The sequence below is a fragment of the Passer domesticus genome, chromosome 9, assembly GCF_036417665.1.
Source record: "Passer domesticus isolate bPasDom1 chromosome 9, bPasDom1.hap1, whole genome shotgun sequence".
Taxonomy (NCBI): Eukaryota; Metazoa; Chordata; class Aves; order Passeriformes; family Passeridae; genus Passer; species Passer domesticus.
In genome coordinates, this window is record NC_087482.1 from 27,667,236 (window position 1) to 27,682,469 (window position 15,234).

Genomic DNA, 15,234 nt, shown 5'->3' on the forward strand with positions numbered 1-15,234 from the left:
GAAATTAGAGGCTTTTAAATACTCAGAGGCCATTATTGCCATTATTTGGGTAATAATTACCATTATTTGGGTAATATTGTTGGTATTATTTGGGTAATTTTTTTGCTGTTGCTATTCACGGTAAGAGTTTCAGATGGGTTAACTCTTGTTAGAATAATAATTTCAGTTCTGCCAAGCTGCAGTGCCAGTTCACACATGAGATTGTTCCCTGCATGCTCAGTAGGAAATGTCCTTGGTGCTTTCTGAGTAGTGTGTGCACTTTGGGTATCAACCTCAGGAGAAAAAGGGTATTTTGAATTTCTGACTAGAAAAGTGGTGGTTTTGAATTTCAAACTGCTTTTGCAAGTCACTTCTGTGCATAAATCACCTTTTAAGGTGAATGCAGCTTTTCTTCATTTGTCCCTGTGTTCTGTATATAATTTTGAAAATTATTTGATGAATTCAATTAAATTTTATTCAATTATTCAATGAATATTGAATAAAATAATTGGTTTGCTGCTGCAAATCTGCTTTGTAAGGAATGTTGGTTTTGCTGTTCTTGCATGTTCACTTTGCTGCTGGATGAGCAGCAGGTTTCCAGAGGTGCCACTGTGGAGGGATGATTTGGTTGATTTGCCCCAGTTCTTGACCATTACTGGTAAAATGAACAGCAGTGGAACTCCTTGAGGAAATGATTTCAACCATGATTTTGATCTGGGGGGGATTTATTTTGGCTACATTTTAAAAAGTAAATTTTGAGTGTATGCTCTCAATTTTATTGAGCTTACATGCATTCTTTTTGGTTAACTCTTGCCTAAGACTGTAGTTTGATTTTGAGCTCCACAGGGTAGGAATGCTGGATTTAGGGAACCCAGAGGAAGTCTGGATTCAGTGCAACTTGCATGTGAGGGAGCTGATGTGTATCTGGTTCTAATTTACATTCCTTTAGTCTTACCACTTAGACTTAATTAGATTTATGCCACTCTGCAGCTTCTAACTTGTGCTGTCTCCAGCTTGCCCTGCTGTTCCCTCACACCCCAAAGTGCTGCAGGGAGCAAAGGCATGAGCAGGGCTGTCTCTGAGCCTGTGCCTTTCTGTGGCAGCTCTTGAGCTCATTCTGGGTAAAAAGAAGTTAGTTTGGAAGTTAGTTTTAAATCTTGAATTTAGCTGTCATTCTTGAACTCATTCTGGGTAAAAAGGAGTTAGTTTTAATCTTGAGTTTGGCTGTCATCCTTGAGCTTTCAGTGAGGTTCTAGCAGTGGTGCTGTCTGTATTTCTCTATCCCCACACACTTTGTCTAAAACAGAATTCTGCAGTGATTCCAGTAATGACCAGGAGTGCAGCAATATTTCCAATATTTATGAATTTAATGCTTTGAAATGTGAAGGATCCTCTTATCTCCATGGGCACTCACTGCAGGGCCAAGTAATACTGAAGTGTCTTTGTGTATACAAATCATGAGCTGTTTAAAACAAATACTTTTCAACTTAGCAGCACTTCAAGAAATGAGTTTAACCTCAGCCAGCAACCAAGTGCCACACAGCTCCTCACTTGCCAGCCCTGATGGGATGGGGAGAGGAATCAGAAAAAAGGGTAAAACCTGTGGGTTGAGATAAGAACAATTTAATTATTGAAATAAAGTGTTATATTTATGATAATGCAAAGAGAAAAGGAAAAGAGGGAGGAATAAATCCCAGGGCAGAGGCACAGAGTGATGGCCCCCAGCTGATGCCCAGTTTCCATCTTGGGCAGGAGGTCCTTGGGCAGTGCTGAGTTAACCCTGGGTGCTGCTTTCAGTCTCATCTCTGGTTTAGCTCACAACTATAAACTGTATTTCAGCAGCTCCCAGCTGAAATCATCCTGCACTTGTTAGCAATGAAAATTTATGAACCACATTTGTTTAACTGCTGTGTCATGGGAAGGATTAATTGTGGAGCAGGAATGGCTACTGCACTTTGGGATTTTAACTCCTGCCACGGAGGTGGAAGCACTCATTTAGGTTTATTCTACAGTGGAGCTGTGCTTTAAAAAGCAAAATAAGGCAGAACAAAAGACAGGCAATGATGTCATGATTAGCCAGACATGTTAAAGGCTGGTCACTAATTTCTGACTTGTCAATAGCTGAAGAAAGGCCATACAAAATCTGTTTGCCCTGATGAGGAGCTATAAGTAATGTGCAATTACTTCACCTGTTAATGGCACCTGGAGGGTTTTGCTGGGATCTTTTCAGGGCTGGGGTTTAGAAGAAATAACCATCTCTGTGATGTGCACCCGTGCTGGGGTTTTGTTGTTATCACAGCCTTAAAACTTACAGAAGGTGCTTATTGTAAACTTGATCTTGGCAGCTCCCAGTGAGATGCTTGGCACTCTTCTCTCCCTGCACTGCTCTTCTGGGTTTGTTCTGGTTTCTCATCATTTCTCATCTGCTCAGGGCTCAGTCTGGCTGCTTTTGGAAGAGCACAGGGTGAGCTGGTAGGGTTTAAGCAAGTATTCAAGCAGTGAGGAGGATTATAAAATATAATATATAAAATTATATATTTTATAATATATCTGGTTAAAGGGTTTGGGAACTGGTCTTTCATTCATAAACAGATTTTTAAATGCATCATCATGACTTTGAGAGAACAGTGAAGAAAAACAGTGATCAGGGCTTGTGCTTGTAGGTTTTCTTGTAAGCACTTTGTACTCAGTGTGTGTGGATTTATAGGAACACTTTATTTACACTTCCCTGCAATATGCAAGGCCAGTTTAAAAATGTGGTAAAGGATGAGAAAAACCATGTCTTTCTCACTCTCTTAGGGTAATATAGTGAAAAGTCTGCTGTGGGCAAACAGGAGAAATATACTTCCAGAAGGAAATGAAAGGTTTGGGAGCAGCTCACGAATGGCACCACCAAGTCCTGGGCAATACTTTGCATTTTAATGCTTTGGACCAAATCCATACCTGCTGAGCCTTGATTTATGTTTTGCAAAACTGATAGAGAACTACATTAAAAAAAAGAAAATTACCTTTGATGAATCCATGCTCCTTGCACATGTGCCATCAGTCACATGTGTGCAGGGAAGCCTGGAACTGCAATTCCACACTCCTTGCCTGTGAACACTGTTATTGTTTGGCAACAGTTGCTTTTATGTGGTTTAGTTTAATCCACTTCAAATAATTAAGCCAGATCATACAGTTGTTATTTCTAGTACAGAAGAATTATTGTGCTTTAAAATCCTTGCCCTAATCCACTTTGTAATAAAATCCTGGTGTAGACAAGAGCCACCAAGCAGTTCTTACTGCTCCTCTCTGCTATCAGGAGTTCATTAGGAGCATGAATTTTGTGCTTGCTGCCACCCCCTCATGAATAAATATGCAATTATTATTTATTTTGGATAGCTGATCACAAAAAAAAGATCCTGCTTCAAGGCTGGGTTGAGGAGAATTTATTATTTTTTAGCACTATTGAAGAAGATGGTGGCTCTGTAAGGTTGTTGGTTTAAATAAAAACCAAGCAGTATTTGTAGCAAAATTAGACTTGAATGCTGTTATTCGTGTTGAAGATATTAATGATGAAATATTTCCAGCATCACCAGGACTTTCCACCCACTACTGTTTGTTGTGTAAATTTATGGCAAATTATGGGCAGTGAGCCTGAGGCAGGATTTAAAATCAATGTTTGCAGCACTTTAAAGAGCTTCCATCCTTCTGTGGGAACAGTTACATCAGCACTGAAAATCCCCCAGGTGCTGAAGGTGTCCTGAGTGACTAAAAGTGAGGAATTGGAAGGAATTGGAAGGATCATTTGCAGTTTGGTTTTAGAGGATTGTGATTGTCCAGCATTAGTTTGGTTGTGTGTTCTGGGGTTTTTTGTTTGTTTGTTTTCCTTTTTTTCTGGAGATTCATCTGCTTCAGAAAAACAGGGCAGCATTTTTGCACAGATGTGAAATTGCAGTTTCATGTCCCGATCCTTGTGTATTTTCTGTTCACAGCTTCATCCCATTCTGAGTGAACTGGGAGGAATTGTAGTGTAAAGACAGGAAATATTCTGTAGCAAAATATAGGAAAGATTTCCAGTAGAACACAATCTTATCATGTGATGTGCCCTCTGTAGTTTATTTGCACCTGTAGGTGAAAAATAGCAAATCTTGTGACAAAGAAATAAATGGAAAAGGTCTTGGATCCTGAATTAAGAGAAATTTCTGTATTGCTGCTCATCCATGAACTTTTGCTTCAGGGGTGGAAGGGAATCAAATTGGTTTATTAAGGGCATCATGGAACATGTTTAGAGTTCTTTGACATCTAAAAGAAGTTTGTGTCCTTCAAAATTCCTTTGGAGAGTGTTTGGCTCTGTTCCTTTACCTGGGAGTCATTACAAAGACTGAACAAATCCCTGTCTTGGCTTTTCCCAGTGTAGCCTAAGTAAGAATTTACCTTACCATGAAAAGGTTGTATATGATGCTTTTATTAAAAGTCTTCCTTTCTGTGACTTCAGGAGTCCTCCAGTAATGAAGATTTCTGTTTTGTTGGACAGTGCTTGCTGCAATCCTGCTTGGTTGAGGGCAACACAACCACTTGAAATCAGATCTTTATTCTGTGTTTTGTAAATCAATTTAACAGTATTTTGTATGTGTGGTTTTTCTGAGTGTTTTCAGAGTTTGGGGGTTTTTAATCAGGGTCTGTCAGCTCTTGGGTGTCCCTTACCAACCAACCCAGCACAAATTTTCATTTAGAGCTTGGCAACTTCTTCAGGACTTTGGTTGAGGGGAGGGTGAGAATTTTCCAGGGTAGCTTCTAATATGAATATAGATGGATTCACCACATGGATGTTTGTTTCCTCTTTTATGGCTAATTAAAATATTGATTTGGTTGTCTTTTTGCCAGGTTGCTTCAGAGAAGAGGCAGATATTTGATATACACAAAAAATTCCCCTTAAAAATTAGGGTTGTGATCAGACTGGTGGTGCTCTGCAACTCACTTTAATACCCTGGATCCTTTAATTGTGGAAATTAATGTGTAGCTCTGTAATGGAACAGTTTTTATGATTTAGCAACTGTGCTTGTGGTCAGAGCTTATCTGTGCTGTCCAGCAAAGGAGAAACTGAAGTTTCCTGGAGGAAAAGCTCTGATTTCTAAGGAGCAGTGTCAGCAAAAATCTACATTTGTAATCCCTTAACAGCCATGAGAGGTGTTAAAAGTACATTTATCAGTTTGTCATGTGAGTAATGCTTGATCAATGGTGGAGGGAGTGCAGTTGGTTTTGGAGTGGAATTTGTGACATAAATCATCCTTGTTTTTTAATGGAAGGGGAGAAAGTATGGAAATGTGATGTTTCAGCACAGTAATAATGTGATGAAAAAACAGAAGTGGTTCAATCCTGGAGATGCAGCCTGAATCATCTGATGTTGTATGAATACCAAAAGCTTGAAATAATAAAACTTTGAGTAATAACATGCAGAGTGTTCTGCTTTAAATTGATGAGCCCCACAGAAAATACTAATATCTCCACTGTTTTAAATATCAGTAAAGCTGTTTTTCAGTAAAATATCTGAATGGCTGAACTTCTGACCTTGTGCTTTTTGTCTTTCCAAAACCTTTAGCTGTTTGTATCTCTCAGGGTCTCACAGAGTAGCTTCCTGTGAGCGCTGTCAGGGCCATCCCATTAATTTTAGGATTTTCTTGGAAGCAGGAGTGTTACATAGGACAACTGCTTGCTTGGCTTGTTTTGTTTTAAAAAAACAATGAATTATTCTTATCCCCGGAAAGTTTCACCCTTTTTATTTTTTTCCCCTCCGAGTTTATTGTAGCAGGAAAATAAAAGGATGTTTTCAACGTGTTAAATAGGCTGGAAAATGGGGCAATTGTCTGCCTGGCGCCTCGATGTGTTTCGGTGAGGGGAACCCCATTAGCAGAGCCAGTGGAGGGGTGGAAATTCCTGCAGGAACAAAGGGCCTGCGTGTTCCTTTGGAATTAATTTTTCAAAAGTTCAGCTGCCTGCAGTTTGTAAACAGGCACAGCATCCTTCAGGCAGCCCAGATGTTCCTGAGCAGCCTCACAATTGTGGCTTTTCTTCCTCAGCCCTCCGCAGTTAATTTGGGATAAAATATGGGGGCTGCTGGCATTACCTCCCAGTAAATGGTGTTTGCTGAAACTTTATCTCTCTAAATGTTGTCTGGCAAGTGCAGGAGGAGCAATCTCCTTGCTGGGATGGAATTTGCCATCAGATCCCAAGCGGTGCTCTGAAAATCACAGCTGGCTGCTGAGGGGATGGCACGTCCCACACGGGACTTGTCAGGGCAGAAATGGTTGTCATTTCTGCTGCTGGATGGTTGTCATTTCTGCTGAATTGTTGTAATTTCTCACACGCTGCCCTTGGGGTTTGCCTGTTCTACCAGAACTCCTGTTTGCCACAGCCTGAGCTCCCAACAATGCAGGGAAGTTGTTCCCTAATTAGGGTTTGGCTGTGGAGGTTTCTGCTGGGGATGGAGACTGGAATAGTGGACGTGTGGCCATTCTTCCCGTGGTACATATTATTTGGCGTGTTTAATTTGGTTTTAGAAAGGAAATAAAAAGTTCTTTGTTAATTAGAAGTACTGCAGGCTGCCTAGAAAAAGGCAGGTGCTGCTTTCCAGGATGTGCTTCAGGAGCACAGAGAGCACACAGGACATTCCTGGAAATAGCAGCGAGGCAGAGCTGGGGAGAGCAAAGGAGTTAAAATAGTGCAGCAGGACTTTGCATTTGGCATATTTACCACTTTCTCTGCTCTTTTTTATGTGTAGGTACTTATTTCAGCACTTTATCAAGTCTCTGGAAGAGTTGGAATAGAGCACTTTGCAGCTTCCTTTTTTGCCTCTTACAGTGTGTCTTAAACCAGGCTCAAGATTATAAACCCAGTTCTTTCAGCAGCAGTTAAAATTGCCTGTAAATTAAAAGTTAAAAGTTAAAATTGAGGTGGTCCTATGTAACCTTCACTCCTTGTTCAGTCACACAGTCTTTAGTGAAATGATCATAGAAATTTTACAGTTCTGTTGTAAAAGGCAACATGCAAGCTCTTAGTTAATGAGCATCTGTTTGGAATTTCCATTTTCCCTGGCTGGGAACTCAGACTTTATTTATGGTACGCCATTCAAATCCTGACCTGGAGGAGGAGGGATCTGCACACGGATTTTCCAGCCCAAGGTGAGCGTCCTGATGGAATGGCTTGTGAAACAAAGAGAGGATACAGTCAATTAACACTCTGCTTTACTGACTTCTGCCTTTTGTTCTGCTGTTCAAGAAGGAAAAAAAGCAGCAGTGCTTTCCTTCAGCCTGAAGAGAAACTTATTTTTTTCTCCAAGAAGCAAACACCAAAGTGACTTGCTTTTATTTTATCCCCTTGTTGGATGGTGGGTTTTTTTGGTTGGTTTTTTTTTTTTTTGACTTTGAAATGGGGTAACTGAGAGATTTAAAAAAAACTTTTATTCTATTTTTAGTCTCCTGTGAAGGGTGACACAATATAGATGTTATAATTCACACTATCACAATTACAAGTTAACTACCTCTTAGTTGCAACATATTATAATTACAGTATATTGTAATCGTAATAAATACTTATAAATAATAAAATGAATACATACTCATAATTACAATATATTATGTATTATGGTCTTTTTTTCAGACTTTAAAAAATTCTCCACAAGTCTATTTCTCACAGCCCCTCTTTTGCTGCTGACTCAAAAATCAATTCCCTGTGAAAGCAGAACTCTGGCTACAAATCTGCAGGGCAGCTATAAACAATGTCACTACAGAAAATTCTGTCATCTGTGAGCTTAAAAGGAGAAATGCTTCTTATTCAGCAAATTGAAGAGTAAAGAGTGATTTATTGCTCTCCTCTGATTTTTTCCTTCCCCTTTCTGTTCTGACTTGAAGTTTAATGACACATTCATGGAAAGGTGCCCCAGAACCCTCCAAGAGTATTTGTGTGCATCCCCAGCAACAGTGTTGTACTGGGTGATAATAATGGCATAGCACTGGAATAAATGTGCTTTAGATACACATTTATTGCTGATATTCTAAATTCTGAGATTTCATTCTGAACAGTTCAATAGAAATTTTAACCATTTGGGCAGGAATGGCCCTTAGTGTGTTTTCCTGTCTCAAAGGAAGCAATTTCAGCCCAAGCACTGGGGTTTTGCTGGAGCCAGGAGCAGTAACTGCTTTATCTTCTGGGTCGTGCCCACGTTGTGTGTTTGGTTTGTGTGAGAACATCTGTGTGCTCCAGCTGTGGCTCCATCCCTGGACATCTCCTGCCTTTTTTTGCTTTCCTGGGGCTCCTGACAGAAAGTGCCCAGCTCATCCATCCATGGCTCCCTCTGCCCATTTCTGGACCTTGGTGCTCCTCTTGCTTAGCCTGCAGTAGGGTTGGATTTTATAAATGTCCAAACTTGTGCTGTCTCATTTGAACTCGCCTACAAATTCTGGCATTGATTGTTTTTATCCTCAGATTTGCCTCATCAGCAGACAATGTAATGGTTTTCCAGCAGTGCTCTGGAATTCCAATATGTTCAGGTTGAGCAGTGTTGAAATCTGTGATCTTACTGTGCAAGGATCTGCCTTTGGGAGAATTTCAGGATATATATATTTTTTTTTTTCAGGATATATATTTTTTCAGTATATATATAGTTTCAGGATATATATTTTTTTTTCAGCATATATATTTTTTTTCAGGATATATATATATTTTTTTCAGGATATATATATGTTTTTCAGGATATTTTTTTTTCAGGATATATATTTTTCAGAATAAATATATTTTTTCAGAATATGTATTTTTTTCATAATACATATATTTTTTTCAGAATATATATATTCTTTCCAGAATATATTTTTTCCAGAATATTTTTCAGGATATATTTTTCCACAATATATTTATTTCAGAGTGCTGGTACTTACCATAATTATACAATCTTATGCTATGTTTATACCTCCTCCATTAATTCTTTTATTCCAAAATGATGAACTCCCAATTTTATAAGTATATTTGAATAGTTACTTAGCTTTAAGTGTATCAACACTGATAGTAGTCCTTAACAGAATTATCAATCAATAATTTAGTAATATGTTGAATGTGAATTTTATTCATATTTTTATTTCATTATTCATAATTTATTAATATGTTGCATATGGATATGGATTTCATTGTTGAATAAAACAGGTGCACAGCTTATTAAGAATATCATTTGTCTACGCTTGGGTATGAAGGACAATAATGGGCTTTGCACTGTTGTCTTCTGTGGAAAGGAGGAAGAATTTGGGTTGTTTATTTCATTTTTCAAATGATATTTCAGAATTAAATTGATCCATTTGATTGATCCAAGATTAAATTTATCCATCTATAGGCAGAGCAGAGGTAACCTGGCAAACCCATGCAACAACTGCAGTATCGTATTGTAATAAAATCTTGAATAAAACTAAATAAAAATTATAATAAAACTTCAATATTGCTATCTGTCTGCACTCTGATGTGTTCCCACTTTTTTGTGGTCACCTGCTCAGGTTTGCCTGCCTGTGTCTGGCTGATCAGCTGGCAGCTCTACCCTAGATTTATTTTTGTTTTTCCTTCTCAGGAGTAGGGCCCAGTGGCACTTTGAGCTGTTCCACTGACCCTGATGCAGTCCCATCAATGCCACTTTCTGCTCTGTCATGCTCAAATATTAATTAGGAACAGGAGGAAGGCTGGCAATAGAAAAATGTGGATTTTTAGCACTGCCTGTGGCTGTTCCCTCCTGCCCTGCACTGCTCTGTCCCAGCCCTGCCCTTGTGCTCCCCTCACAATTGCAGTTATTGATTAAAGCAGGTTCTGGTGTCACTCCAGGAATCCCAATTAACATCTGTAAAGTACTCAAGAAGGATTTGTGGAAGAACTTTTATTTATTTCTCAGATTGGATTCTGTCCTGGGTTTGGCTGGGATAGAGTTTTTTCCTTCTGACACGACGGATTCCAAATATATTTTTACAAACTCTTTGTTTCCCATTCCTCTTTGGATTCCTGTTCTTCATTAAGTTGGAAAGGAATAATTTTCCTTTTTAACTGGCTGAAATTGCATGTTCATTGAAGTAAGGGGAAAGTATTTATGCAAATGATGCTACCTTGTGACTTCTTTTGATTGTTAAAGCACAGAGAAGATAAATAATTTCTCTGGTAGCTGTAGAATAACTGATGTTTCCTTTGAGAAACATCAGTTTCTCAAATTTTCTCAGTGGCATCAAATTTCAGAATCCTGTAAATGAGGATTTTTTTTTAAGGTCTCTTTCAATTTACTCTGTGTTCTCTGAGGTCTTGTTTTTAATTTTCTTTCTACCTGCCATTATGAAGGCAGTGGTGAGTGGGTAATAGATTGGAGGCTGCAAATGAGTGTGCAGCTTATTGCTGGAATTAAATTCCACGGCCAGCTATTGAATTAAATGTTCCATGTGAGCTGGCATCCTTGATTTTGTGTGGCCCTAAGGAAACCCACATCGTGTCACTTGTGGAGCAGCTGAGGTTACTTTGATTGCACAAAAATTGTCATTAATGCAATGAAACATTTAATGTATTTAATGCTTTTAAGCAACAGTTAATTTATTTTTTTTAATGAGAATTTCTTTTGCATTGTGTTGAAATAGCAAGAAAAAATTGGAAGGTACTTTTGTTTCAGTTAGAGGTTTGTGTCATCAGCTTTAGCTGAAATGTACCTCTGGAGTTTGAGAGTTGCTCTTCCAAAGGTGGAAAATCCTAACAGTGAGTGAAAGAAGCGGTGAGAAATGGTGAAAATGGGGCTGAAGGAAGGACAAGGCTGCCCTGTGCTCCAGCACGTTCAGCACAATTTCTTTGCCGTGGTGTAAATCGTTGTTTTAGCCCATAATTCATAAGAGATTAGATATGTAAGTATTTTATAAGGTTTAATATCCAGGTGCTTCTGAAGTAAATGTATGAGAAGGAAACTGGGAATTCTATAGGGAATTAAGCTGGAGGTTGAGGAGAAAGGAATTGACAACTTAAAAGTTCCTTTAAGAGCTGCAACAGCATTTCTTGAGGTCTGCTACAATCATATTTTAGCCCCTAATTGCTTTTTCAGACTGTGGGTTTGGGTTTGTCACTGTTCTGAGAAGGAGCTGCCGAATCTGTTGTGATTTAAATCAGTGACAGCAGTTTGTGCCATGCAATGTTGGGATAAAATAATAAATTGAGGGATGAACTAACAGCTGACAAATGCTGGTGGCACCAATACCCCCGCTCCCAGCTTGATCTCAGTTATGGGCTGGGTATTATCAATTTTGCTTGGAAAGCACTTCAGGAAACCAGCTTTGGGAAGTTCCCATGGCCCAGCAGTGAGCTCACTGGTATGTTACTAACTGGTTATATTACTAACTGGTTATGTTAACTGGTATGTTACTAACTGGTATGTTACTGTGTTAACACTCACTGTGGCACTATAAACCATTTTAATTGATCCCAATCTTCAGAGCTCCCGCTGCAGCTCAGGATCAGACCAAGATTCATCTTTTAATTGGGATATTAGAGGAGACGTGTGAGTGTGTGAAGGTGAGAATTTGCTGTTTCTGTTGGGATTGGTGTGTGCTGGCTGTCATCTGCTGACTCCCTGCACTGGGACCTGTTTGTCTGCAATCACTGCTGTGCTGAGCTTAGCCTAAACAACATTGCTCAGCTCTGGCAGCCAAAGGTGCAGGATTTATTTTCAACCTTTGTTATTCAACACAGCAAGTGATTTGTATCCCTATTTTATAGTATTTTAAATATTATATTAAATATAATATTATTATAGTATATAGGTAAATGTATTATAGAGTATTATAGTATAGGTAAATATAATATATTAAATATAGAATATTAAATATAAATATACTATGTATATTAATATATTTAATATATTATATTAAATATAGTACTATGGTATATATAGTATATGTTCTATATATACGCTATACATATACTATATATAGTATTGTGTATATATAAAATATATTAATATTTTAATAATATTTTTAGTATTTTTAAATTATTATCAATTTTATTATGATTTATTTAATAGTATTTTTAGGTGTTTTTTTCCTGTGAAACTTTGCAAACTGTTGGGTATTTGATAACCTCTGGCAGTGCTCAGATATCACTCCTGCTGCTGAATCCTGATGTGGCTAATTGGTTTCTTTGGGATTGTCTCACTGCACAGACACTCCTGACACAAACTCAATCTTCCAGCAAGCAAAGGAAAGCCAAATGGAGCAGGCTTTGAGCTGAGCTGCTTGTCCTGTCTGGGAGTACAAAATAAAGCCTAAATTAGCTCAACAGGAATGATGTTGAAATGTTCTGGGGTGTGATGGTTGTCTCTGGGGTTGGTCTGACTGCAGAGAAGCTTCAGCACATTTTAGCAACACTTGTGAGGCTGGCAGAGCTCTGAGGGTTCAGTATCTGTTCAGTGTGGGGAGACCCTGAGGAGAAAGTGGGGTATGAAAATCAAAGTTCCTGCCTGTCAGTAAATCAGAACGATCTGAGAATGGGAGCAGCGGTGCTGCCAGGCTGGCAAGGTTGGGTTGAACTTTAAAAATTCACGTTCCACCTGTGCACAGAGGAAAAAAGGAGGAATGCTGAGATGGGACACAGCTCACCAGAGCTGGATTTTCTCAGTGGCATCAAATTCCATAAAAGTAAAACTTCAGGCAGAAGTCTGGCCAGGGATGATGTTGTTCCACGCTGGCAGCACTGCTGATCTCCCACTTCGTTGTTAGTGACAGGAATTTGCTGGTGGCAAACCTGCTGCACCATGACTAAATCTAAAGGCTCTGGGGCTGGGAGGGTTATTTGCCCAGGAAAATCAACAGGCAGCTGGTTTATGTTCCTTTGGTGTTGCCTGTGGAAGGGATGTGTGCACAGGGAGAATCTGTGGGGATATCTGATAGGACTGGCGGGGAGTTTCCCTTTGGAGCTGCATCCTGCTGCTGATAACTCTGCGAGGTGAACTTTGATCTTGGGATCATCTGCGCTGCACATTTCTTACTGGGGCTGCTGCCTTGCCAGGGCTCATTCCCAGCAACAGTAATTAATTCTAATTATTGTGAGCTTCGTGGATGTGGAGTCCTTGTTCTTACATTTATCAGAGAAACTGTGTGAGGACATCTTCCTGAGCCCCAAGTCAGGCTGTTGGGGGTTTTCAGCTGAAGTTCAGGAGCAGATTGTGCTCACTGAGAAGTGTGAAGGGTCACAAGAACCCCAGAACATCCAAGATATGCAGCTCACCCAGCTTTTCCTAAACTGCAGCGTTTTGGTTGCTGTAATGCTGGGCTTGCAGAGGTACAGGCAGGAGCTGGCTGCTTCTCTCTCATGTAGAGGTTAAATGCTTCACTTTCTTGTGAGACCAAACCTTCCTTGTGGGAAAATCTGAATTTATATCCGCCATCAATAAAGGTAAAGGGAGGAGTTTATGTGGGGTCTTTGCTTCTTTTTTGCCAGGGTTCGGTCTAAATATGTGAGACAGAATTTCTTGTTGGGACTCAGATGTTTGTTAGCTCTTACCTATGTCACACTCTCACAAACCCTGAGTTCTACAGCACTCCAACAAACTAAAAAATGGAGCTGTGAATCTCTCTCTACAAGGTCTTTTAAGGATAAACTGTCCAATTAAGAAATGACACCTAAATTATTTTCACTTTTAACCCGATGACCAACCACCCATGACCGCAATGGGGACTTTTTTATCCAATTACACAAAACCACCCAAACCCATGGAGAAGAAGGTGAAGAAGAAGGAGCAGCCTCTGCCCTAAACCCTTCATCTTGCTTTATATATATCACAATATTCTAAACCCTTAAACTCTGAGTTTTCCACCCTGTGACATCACACATTTCTATTCAAACTCCACACCCACAATCCCAGTTCTGTCATTCCATTTTGGCAGCTTCTCCACAGCCTCAGGTCAGTGTTCTCCTGGGGGTCAGTGCCTGCAGCACAGAAAGTCTGGAATTCTCAGGAATCAGGGATCCAACACGCTTGCAGCCTGAGCAGAGTCTGCAGAAGGAGGTGGGTGTTCCACCAGGGTTCCTTTAATAACACTTCAATAAAGGCTGGTGCATTGTCAGTGCATTAACAGGTCAGACAGGTTCTGCCTGAAAGGAATATCCAGAGCAGAAGTTCTTGTATTTGTAATTTTGAGCGTGGATGAAAGCAAGGCGTGGTCCTTGGAGAGTCAGGACCTGACTGGCTTCTGTGCCTTGAGGGAAATCTCCTCTTCCTGCCTGGTTGCTGCAGCTGCCACTGAGCTGGATACTTGCCCCGGGTGAAAACTGAATGATTCCTGTTTGCCAGGCTCCTTGCAGATAGAAATTCTGCACAACATTTCTAATCTATCGTCTGTACGAAATGTGAGAAAATTCACCTTTTAGAAGTCAAAATACTGATGACGTGGCTTCACTTTAGGTGCATTCTTGTCTGGATATATAATAAAAATTGTAATTTGTTCCATTGTGTTATGGGTGTCCAGGTATGTGACTTCAGGGACAGCTCAAGATAGTGAGTTTGTTCTGAGACAGAAGAGCTCGGCATGGCTGAGTGCATTTGATGGATGGGACACCAAAGGAGAAAGTGTAGTTTGACAGCCTTTACCCATCTGCATTTAAAAAAAAACTTTTAAAAGTTGTTGTGTTCTGCCCAACCCAAACATTTTGGCACTTCATGATCGGCCTTCAAAAATGTTCAATTCAAAAATTTTGTCTTAATTTCCAGTTCTGAGCTTGTGGATTCACTTTGAGGCCTAATTTGCATGATTTAAAAAAAAAATCTGTTAGATTCAAAAGCTGAAAAAAAGAATTGTGTGCAATGTTTTCGGGTTCCTATGGGAGAAATGTGCCTTTAGAAAGGCATCAGCATTGCAAAACTTTGCAATATTGTGGAGTTGCAACATAAAGAACATGGACAAAAAAAGGAGCAGTACTCTTTAAACATTTCTGTATTTTAAAAATAATATATTACAATATCCTGAAAACTGATTCCTAAGGCATGTAATGGTAAAGAGTAGAGTGTCTCCAGCTCAGGTTTTTGGGCTCTTTTTAAAATTTAGTCTATTAACAAACAAAAAATTATTGTATAAAATTTATTAAAATTTATCTAATTAATTTTAATAAATTATTTGTATAGTTGCATGGAAATTATTTTTATAGTTTATATTCATATATTTTATATTATAGATGTTATAAATTTGTTTATTATTAATTTATAATTTGATATTTTATATATCTATACTT

The 15,234-nt window shown here is 39.1% G+C and overlaps 1 protein-coding gene across 1 annotated transcript in view; it reads left to right on the plus strand.

Annotated features, from left to right (window-relative positions):
- VGLL4 (vestigial like family member 4) overlaps window positions 1–15,234 on the plus strand; it is a 77,235-nt gene that overhangs the window by 7,958 nt on the left and 54,043 nt on the right. The gene's annotated exons all lie outside the window — the stretch shown is intronic.